This window comes from Taudactylus pleione, unplaced genomic scaffold, assembly GCF_031769625.1.
Source record: "Taudactylus pleione unplaced genomic scaffold, aTauple2 ptg000537l, whole genome shotgun sequence".
In the NCBI taxonomy this organism is placed as follows: Eukaryota; Metazoa; Chordata; class Amphibia; order Anura; family Myobatrachidae; genus Taudactylus; species Taudactylus pleione.
Window position 1 is genome coordinate 7480592 of NW_028284939.1, and position 10924 is coordinate 7491515.

General features: G+C 45.7%; 1 protein-coding gene across 1 annotated transcript in view; it reads right to left on the reverse strand.

Moving 5' to 3' along the window:
- Positions 1-10924, reverse strand: part of CEP89 (centrosomal protein 89) — a 163196-nt gene that overhangs the window by 25933 nt on the left and 126339 nt on the right. The gene's annotated exons all lie outside the window — the stretch shown is intronic.

Here is a 10924-nt window from a genome sequence, read left to right on the forward strand (position 1 = left end):
CTTTTTTTATGTGTCACGATTTTTAAAGCTTTCTCAACACGGCTTTTAGTTCTGGAGAACTCGGCCTCCCATGTGAGAGGCTTTTTTATGATTGTTTCTGGCATATTTATCTGCCTTACGTGTATGTTTCTTAGCCATCCGTAGTGAATCAGGCCCTTATTACTGTGCAGTAACACAATAAGAGCAACTACAGAATAAGACGTGGACTGGAATTGTTTAGTTCTACCTACATACCGGATATTGCCAGATCCAGAACATGATACCTAACTTATAAAGTAGGAGAAGTGGTAGAGTGCTATAGTCCACATACGCACAGAAGAAGACACAAGCAGCCACAGTCCATGCAATGATGTGAGTTTAGTGGAAGTAAAAGAGGCACCTGATGGATTACATTAATGCCCCAGCAAGTGTGCAAAGCCTAATTACACCAAGTCCCCGAATTTAGTCTAATGTAGGGAAGATGCAGCAATTTCACTGTGCAGCCCTTTGTTCTCCACAGCTTTTTCAGGCTACTTTGACCAGCACTGGAAGTTGGATGGTTTCTATGTCTCACTGGTCCTATTGCATCATGATACAGCTTTTATAACAGGGCTTATATCAGACAGGAGAAGGAGCCACCAAACAGAGAAAGATTAAAATAATGGACCAGGAGCTGGAAACTGTAATGTCCAAAGATACATGAAGTAGATATAGCCAACCGAATAGCCGAAAAACAAAACCAGAGATCGGGATTGGACAACGTTGGACAGTCAAGGTCACAAACAGAGGGCAGGATGGTCAAGGCCACAAGCTAAGGTCAACCGTAGGAGATAGCAGAGTCCTACTAATACCTTGCTAAGAAAAAGTGCTGAGAATAGGAAAAGTAAATAGGGGAAATCTCTGACATCTTCACATCCTACTAATTTATTCTTTGTGCATTGCCAGCTCGTCTCATCTAGGCCTTCCTCGGTCTCTCAACCTGCATGTCTCAAGCCTGCCCCGTCTTTTTCCCACCATGATTCCTCTTTGCCTCACCAAGTTCTCCACTAGTCCTACAGTATGTCCCATAGTCTCTGCCATAGATTATAGAAATATATCTATAGTATTTAAGTTACCTAACTATAATCCTTGCGCTTAGTTTTTTTTAGTCCAATTAGCCAGTAACCAGCTGGCCCAATTCAAACACACACTACCAAAATCACACAGGTTGGACTGCGCCATAGGTGTAAAGGGGCTTATCCACTAGACGATTTACATGTGCGATTGAACGATAACTATATCGTTCATAAATCGTTTGCAAATTGTTTGCAAAAATGTCTAAAACGACCAGCGGTGTGCGCTCTGCTGGTCGTTTAGACATCTATCATCGGGCAAACTTGCTGGTCAACCTGACGATAACGCCAGGTTGAGCAGGTTTGCAGATGAATGATGACACTGCACTAAACGACTGCTCGCTCAGTGCAGGCTCATCACAGACTGACAAACGACTGCACGATTACAATGTCGTAATCGTGCAGTCTTTTGCCTGTCGTCTAGTGGATGGGCACCTTAAGATGTATATAAATGGTATTATTTGACTGAGAATAAATTATTAGATCAAGGCCTCTCTCAATATAAATACATGCACATAAACGGTTAAGAGAACTAAGCATTTATTTATGGAACATCATAACCACAAGTGGTAATATCACAAGTTTTTTATAGATATACTCAATGCATTTTGTATTTGTATTATGTCACGTGTGTTGTAAGTGTGATATAGGTTTTTATTAAATATTTATTTTTTATTGAGAGAAGCCTTGATGTAATAATTTATTCTCAGTCAAATAATACCACCATTAATATATATATATACATCGATTCTTACACCTATAGCGCAGTCCAACCTGTGTAATTTTGGTAGTGTCTGCCATAGATTGTGCCTCTTCTCATTCAAATGCCAACCAACCACGAAGACCAGCTCAAAAGAGCAGTTGGGGGGTAGCGGTCTGCCCTCGTTTTTCTCCGTATTACACCCCCATGTTATCACCTTTCCACAGACCCTTTCCTAATTTAAGAGCCTCCTCAACGGGTTTCCCTTTACCCTCACATCAGGAAGTCTCCTCCGCAGTGGCCAGAGAATTTCCTCTATTTATGTATAAAAGCAAATCAAATGGCATATAGGACAGTTGGGCAGCGGATCGCTCCGTGTGTGGGGACCGCTCGATATGTCGGCCGTCGGAATGGTTGACGCAGCGAAAGGTGTCTATCGCACCGTTTATGGGCAAATTAAGTCTTCCGTGATACAGACTTCCCCTGTCAGGGGGTTAAAATAATAATAATTAAAAAAAAATCTTACTGACAAGTGGGGCGCAGCAATTGTTTTAATATATTTAAAGAATTAGGACACTGCTAACCCCTACAAATTATGGGCCTGATTCAGAGCCGTTCGCTATTTGCGGTCGTTCGTTCAAAAACAAGGGGTGGCTATTCAAATGATCCGTTCGCAAATTGCAGTCTGTTCACACCTCTAAGTCTGAACGAGCGTGCAAAACATACGCTCGTTTATTTGTTAAAAACGCCCCCTGGCCGCTCGCACCATACGTCATGTCCGCTATTTATTAGATTAATCGAGTACATCGAACAGCGTATGAACTGCTCGCTATTCTTGTGGTTGGTTTTTTTCAACCGCTATTTTGCGAGCAGTTGAGTTTAAAAAAACCAAGTGACGTGGTCAATGACGCTGCTGTATTAATTATGCACTCACTTAAAACGCCCGTTTTGACCTTTAAGCACGCCTGCGTTCGAATTCCACTCCCCCGTTTACAAGCACCTTCCCCTGTTACCACCCACATACGCCTCATTCTGTCACTCAAAATAGCAGGCACTCGCTGTATAGCGTACAAACGATTTTCGGCCGCACTGACTGGTTCGCGCATGCGTACTAAAAACCGTACGCATGCGCAGATGTGCGAACATCGCTCGGAACGAGCATACGGCCTCTAGCGAGCGGCTCTGAATGAGGGCCTATGCCTTTTAAAGAATAGAGCATTAGGAATACTAAACTGGAGGAAGATTATCTGGCCTCTCTGCAGGCGCAGCCTATGGGTGTCATTACCCCACGCATTTGGCTATCTGAAACTGGCGAATGGCTTCAGGGAATGTGCAATAATGTTGACTTTGCTTTGATTGTAGCTTCAGTGATGGATTGCTCTTATCTGAATTCACAATGCTTTCCTCCACTACAGGCACTCAGAGATAATAGGAAATGATGTACATAATCTAGGTTCCAGAGAGACAGAAAAATACACTAACCCATCCCCAATGGCTTGCAGCTTGCTGTTATCTCCAGTAATACAAAAAAACAACCATTTGTGAAACTTTCCAATTATGCGCACATTATACAAATACAGTTTCCTATAACATAGTCAGAAGAAATCAGGGGCGGGAGTGCGGTAATGGCCCTTGTAGATTAGACCAGGAAACTACCGTTAATGAACATTTTTGGAATAAGTAGGGAAATGATTTACTTTAAGAGCGCTTCTGTCTGGCTTTGAAGAGACGATTTAAATCTCCCTTGATTGATAGTGAATAATTGTCTTTTAAAATTCATAACCTTCCTTAAAGTGACCCCAATCTTACATGTATTATTTTGCCTTTGTATATGTCAAATATTAAGGGATGAGTGTATACAAAAATCCTGTTTTTGATCTTTTGTCTAGTTATTTGCAAAGTGTGTGCTTGGTACAGTGCCACTGTTTGTCTTCCCTTTTATTTCCGCAGAAATAGAGCAGAACTATGTTGAGTCACTCTATACAGCTCTTTTGACGCATTTGAAGGTAAAAAGTCACACAAAAAGATGCTCGGCGCTCCCGAGTCACGCCACGGCTTGGCGCAACTAGAAGGGCTGTATAACGCGCAAGGAAGTAAGATGTATATGGACACATCCGTAAGTAATGGAAGGCCCCATAGCTGAGGTATGTAAGGGCCCCTATGTATCACCGAATGGTGAAAAATGTATGTAACACATGTAACTTTGACTGGAAGATGCCCCCCCGCCCTCCCCCTCAGCTCTGGGCCCCATAGCAGCTGCACCCCTCCCACCTATGGTAGTTACACCCATGGAGACACACTACACTACAATGCCACTCACCACAGACACACTACACTGCCACCCCACCACAGACACACTACACTGCCACCCCACCACAGACACACTACACTGCCACGCCACCACAGACACACTACACTCCAACCCCATCACAGACACACTACACTGCCATCCCATTACAGACACACTACACTGCCACCCCACCACAGATATTACACTGCCACTCACCACAGCCAATTACACTACACTGCCACCCCACCACAGACACACTACACTGCCACTGACCACAGCCAGTTACACTACACTGCCACCCCACTACAGCCACACTACACTCCCACCCCACCACAGACACACTACACTGCCACTCACCACAGCCAGTTACACTACACTGCCACCCCACTACAGACACACTACACTGCCAACCCACCACAGACACTCTACACTGCCACTCACCACAGCCAGTTACACTACACTGCCACCCCACCACAGACACACTACACTGCCACCCCACTACAGACACACTACACTGTCACCCCACCACAGACACACTACACTGCCACTCACCACAGCCCGTTACACCACACTGCCACTCCACTACAGACACACCACACTGTGTTCTACTATCATCAGAGACATCTACACTACACTGTCACCCCACCACAGATATTACACTGCCACCCTACCACAGACACTCTACACTGCCACCCCACCACAGATATTACACTGCTACCCTACCAAAGACACTCTACACTGCCACCCCACCAGATATTACACTGCCACCCCACCACAGACAGAGTACACTGCCATCCCACCACAGACACACTACACTGCCATCCCACCACAAATATTACAATGCCACCCCACAACAGACACACTACACTGCCCCTACTATCATCAGAGATATGTATACTATAGGGACACCCCACCGCAGATATTACACTGTCACCCACCACAGACACACTACACTGCCACCCCACCACAGACACACTACACTGCCACCCCACCACAGACACACTACACTGCCACCCCACCACAGACATACTACACTCCAACCCCACCACAGACACACTACACTGCCACCCCACCACAGATATTACACTGCCACTCACCACAGCCAATTACACTACACTGCCACCCCACCACAGACACACTACACTGCCACTGACCACAGCCAGTTACACTACACTGCCACCCCACTACAGCCACACTACACTGCCACCCCACCACAGACACACTACACTGCCACTCACCACAGCCAGTTACACTACACTGCCACCCCACTACAGACACACTACACTGCCACCCCACCACAGACACTCTACACTGCCACCCCACCACAGACACACTACACTGCCACCCCACCACAGACACACTACACTGCCACCCCACCACAGATACACTACACTGCCACCCCACCACAGACATACTACACTCCAACCCCACCACAGACACACTACACTGCCACCCCACCACAGATATTACACTGCCACTCACCACAGCCAATTACACTACACTGCCACCCCACCACAGACACACTACACTGCCACTGACCACAGCCAGTTACACTACATTGCCACCCCACTACAGCCACACTACACTGCCACCCCACCACAGACACACTACACTGCCACTCACCACAGCCAGTTACACTACACTGCCACCCCACTACAGACACATTACACTGCCACCCCACCACAGACACTCTACACTGCCACTCACCACAGCCAGTTACACTACACTGCCACCCCACCACAGACACATTACACTGCCACCCCACTAGACACACTACACTGCCACCCCACCACAGACACACTACACTGCCACTCACCACAGCCAGTTACACTACACTGCCACCCCACTACAGACACATTACATTGCCACCCCACCACAGACACTCTACACTGCCACTCACCACAGCCAGTTACACTACACTGCCACCCCACCACAGACACATTACACTGCCACCCCACTAGACACACTACACTGCCACCCCACCACAGACACACTACACTGCCACTCACCACAGCCCGTTACACCACACTGCCACTCCACTACAGACACACTACACTGTGTTCTACTATCATCAGAGACATCTATACTACACTGTCACCGCATCACAGACACTCTACACTTCCACCCCACCACAGATATTACACTGCTACCCCACCAAAGACACTCTATACTGCCACCCCACCACAGATATTACACTGCCACCCCACCACAGACACACTACACTGCCATCCCACCACAGACACACTACACTGCCATCCCACCACAGATATTACAGTGCCACCCCACAACAGACACACTACACTGCCCCTACTATCATCAGAGATATGTATACTATAGGGACACCCCACCGCAGATATTACACTGTCACCCACCACAGACACACTACACTGCCACCCCACCACAGACACACTACACTGCCACCCCACAACAGACACACTACACTGCCCCTACTATCATCAGAGATATGTATACTATAGGGATACCCCACCGCAGATATTACACTGTCACCCACCACAGATACACTACACTGCCACCCCACCACAGATATTACACTGACACCCACCACAGACACACTACACTGCCACCCCACCACAGATATTACACTGCCGCCCCACCACAGATATTACACTGCCACCCCACCACAGACACATTACACTGCCGCCCCACCACACACTACACTGACCCTTCAATCAAAAGAGACACCTACACTACACTGCCACCCCACCACAGACACACTACGCTGACCCTATCATCATCAGAGATACGTATACTACACTGACACCCCACCACAGATATTACACTGACACCCCACGAGACACACTACACTGCCCCTTCTATCAAAAGAAACACCTACGCTGCACTGCCACCCCACCACAGACACTTACATTACACTGCCACCCCACCACAGACACTTACATTACACTGCCACCCCACCACAGACCCACTACACTGCCACCCCACCACAGATATTACACTGACACCCCACGAGACACACTACACTGCCCCTTCTATCAAAAAAAACACCTACGCTGCACTGCCACCCCACCACAGACACTTACATTACACTGCCACCCCACCACAGACACTTACATTACACTGCCACCCCACCACAGACAAATACATTACACTGCCACCCCACCACAGACACTTACATTACACTGCCACCCCACCACAGACCCACTACATTGCCCCTTATATCATCAGAGACAGTCACACTACACCGTCACCATCACAGATATTACACCGCTATTCCACTACCCATACAGCTACCACCGCTACCTATACAGCCACCTACAGTATCATCCCATTACCCACACTACACTGCCACCCCATCAGATATTACACCGCTATTCCACTACCCATACAGTCACCTACTGTACCACCCCACTTCCCTCACAGTCGCCTACACCTCACTGCCACCCCACAACAGAGACACCAACACTACACTTCCATTCCACTATCTATACAGTCACCTACAGTACCACCTCACTAAAACCTACACTGCCCTGACACCCCACCACAGACACTTACATTCCATTATCCATACAGTCACCTACAGTACCACCTCACTAATACCTACACTGCCCTGACACCCCACCACAGACACTTACATTCCATTATCCAAACAGTCACCTACAGTACCACCTCACTACCCACACTGCTAACTACACTACACCATCACCCCACCACACTTACACTACAATGTTTTTTTTGTTTATGAACAAATTTAGAATCATTTATTTTATAACTAATTTTTCACTGTGTATTTGTGAGCCAGCGAGCCGGGTTCCGTATGCGCATTTGTCGCTACACCACCGAAGTAGTAAGTTCAACTTTCCGCTGCCAGCTAGCATCTTCAGGGACCCCAGCAAAAGTTGTAATGGCAAATGGCGGCAACATATTTTTTTGCCATAATCACATTAAGGATATTTTTCCTAGACAATGCTCATCTTTTAGAGGAATCGGCATTTAATAAACATGAATGTTAATTTTATAGGAAGCTATGAAATTTGCTTTTCATTTACGTGAAATCATTTTATCCAATTAGCGAGTGCAGTTGTAGTGAGGAATTTGTGAGGTAAAAATCTGGCACGGTGACTTAGAAATGCACACAGACCAAAAAGTGCCACTAACACTGCACCAATTTATAGGTTCCTCCTCACAAAAGTCGGAAATGAACTTTGTATTGCTGTGGGTAAAATGATAATACTCTTCCCCAGCTGACACACCATTTATGTTATCTATGCTAGGTCGTACACAATGAGGTATTATGGGACTATTATGTTGCTATATATTGCACATGATCAGTACAAGGTCCATTTTGAACTCTTCTGTATAAAAAAAAAACCTTTAACGTGTACCAGATGCCTACTCACAGCGGAGGCAGCCATTTTGTTGGCTGTACTAATATTCATGGGCGTGCAGCCAATCAAATTGTTAGTTCTGACACTTTCACGCTACGGGATCCGCGACAAAGCGTGCAGCATTTTTTAATGCTGCAAAACCCCAGCCCCCAACTCCTTAGTGGAAGCAACGGGAAAAAGCCCATCACATTGCCGGCTGAGTGGCGCTCAGTGACTGCGTCCATCTACGCTGCTACGCTGATTCATCTATTAGAGGGAGGACACCTTTTTTGTTCTATACACTGTGATTCAGAGGTGGTGCAGTTGCAGCTGCGACTATTTTTCGCAGCCGCTACTACATCTGGCAGCCATTAGCCAGCCCCTACTACTCCAGATACCACACAGATACGGGCATTGGAATTGCATGGATCTCCATGCAATTTTGATCTGCGTCCAAGGCGGTAACCATCGAAACGCAAATGTCTTGGATGCATGCGCAGAGCCTGATGCTTTTCCAACTCAGAATCACCCCCAGTGGTATCTGCTGATTCATGTTTCATGTGTGCATTATTTATTAAAATATATATTCACATGTAGGCTGGAGGGGATCCACCCACACAGGGAGAAAAAGCGGGTGTGCCTACACCTTATTGCTGGCCTAGAGAGAGGAGACAGCCCAGCTGGGGTTGTGGCAGCCAAGCAGGCCCATTAACCTGGAGGTCAGTGTCCATATCTGCGGGAGGATCGTGAGACTTTGAGACTGTGTGAAGTGCACAGATTAGCTGCCCTGTTAGATAAGGTTGAAGCAGTGAGATAAGGGTCTATGGGGGAGATGCATTAAGCTCTGAAAAGTGATACATTGAAAAGTGATAAACTACCAGCCAAACAGCCCCTGTCTCTTTACAAGCTGGGGTTTGAAAAATGACAATTGGGAGCTGAATCAGTCAGGGTTGCATAAAATTGGATTTAAAAAAATAAAATAAAAAATGGATTTATTTGATTTAAATAGGATTTTTTTTATTAAATGTTTTTTAAATAAACGTTTAAAAATGTTAAATGTTTACTTAAAAAAATGTTTTTTTTTTTATAAAAAAATCCAATTTAAATCCCCAAAAAATCTGATTTAAATCAAATAAATCCGTTTTTGAGTTAAAAAAAAAATAAAAAATCCAATTTTATGCAACACTGGCTGATTGGTAGGTACTTTATCTCCGTCCACGTTATCGCTCTCCAAGGCTTAGTACATAGACCCCATAGAGCCCTGAATGAGGGCTAGGTCTTTTTTTTTTTTTTAACTGTAGCTGTGTGCTGACAACATTAAATCACCTTTATGTTTGTTTTAACTCGGACAAGCTGCGTGGTGACCCTTATTTTGAGCACCTAGACACTGCGCCACTGACCATTCTACTCAGCAAAATATTTTTTTTTTATTTAGAAGTACCAGCTTCTTTTAGGATTTTTACAGGGTAATGGTGATAGAGTGCAAACACATTTCCTCTCCTCTGTATAACAATGTACCCTATTTCGCCTCTCTTATTAACCAACTGCGCTTTATCTACTTTGGTGTAGCTGTGCGAACGCTTCCTGGATGTTAATGCGGTTCTGTGGAGGTTGCCCTGCATTAGTGCAGATGCTGAAATAATTGCAATGGCTAAACATCCAGTTACAGGACTACATTGCCCAAGGACTGCTGAGTTACTTGGGTCACACCTCAATAATAAAGCTTTTTTCTAAACATATTCATGCGATGTTGACACCTTAAATTAAATGATACAAGATGAAAATCCGCAATAGCAAATATGGAGAATTCACAACCAGTGCCCCTATTCCAAACTCTGCAGTCCCAAAATCAAACCGATCATCGGCTGTCCCCGGCACATGGCGGGATACGTAAATGGACGCCATGAACAGGAGGCCGCAGTCTAAATTAAATTCCAAAGCAACCTTACATAGAGGCAATTTCTCTATCCAGTGTTAATGAAAAAGACCGTTTTAGGTATTACAGCATGGCTCTTTAATAAGTAACCTGATGGCACAACGTCTACATTACTGAGAAAAATCTATTTGGTATTTGCTAATTGCAGTTCGCGCACTTCCATGCAAAGAGCTGTGCGCAGTCTGTTACGCCGAGAGAAATAAACGCTCCAACCATTTCGCAGAGACCTCCTTATATGTCCTCAGTTAGAGATAGGAGCCGCCCAGGTGTCACCCTGCCGAAAATGGTAACAACAGAATTTTAACAACTGTTTGTTCATTCTGCAGCGAGACGGAGCTTTACGTTCCAGCGCCCATCATGCCGCTCTTAGTACAGACACCGAAGTCTTGTCACAAGAAATTCAGTGTTATTTCGCAAAATAAATGCAGTAAGGTCTGCTGCACCGTTCATGTGTACACATCAGCCTTCCCATCACTCAACCAATTAACTGCTCCCTAGATCAAAGGGAGTCCTCTCCTTCTGTTGCTTCCTAACGAACATGCACAAAGTAACATGAGCGCCCAA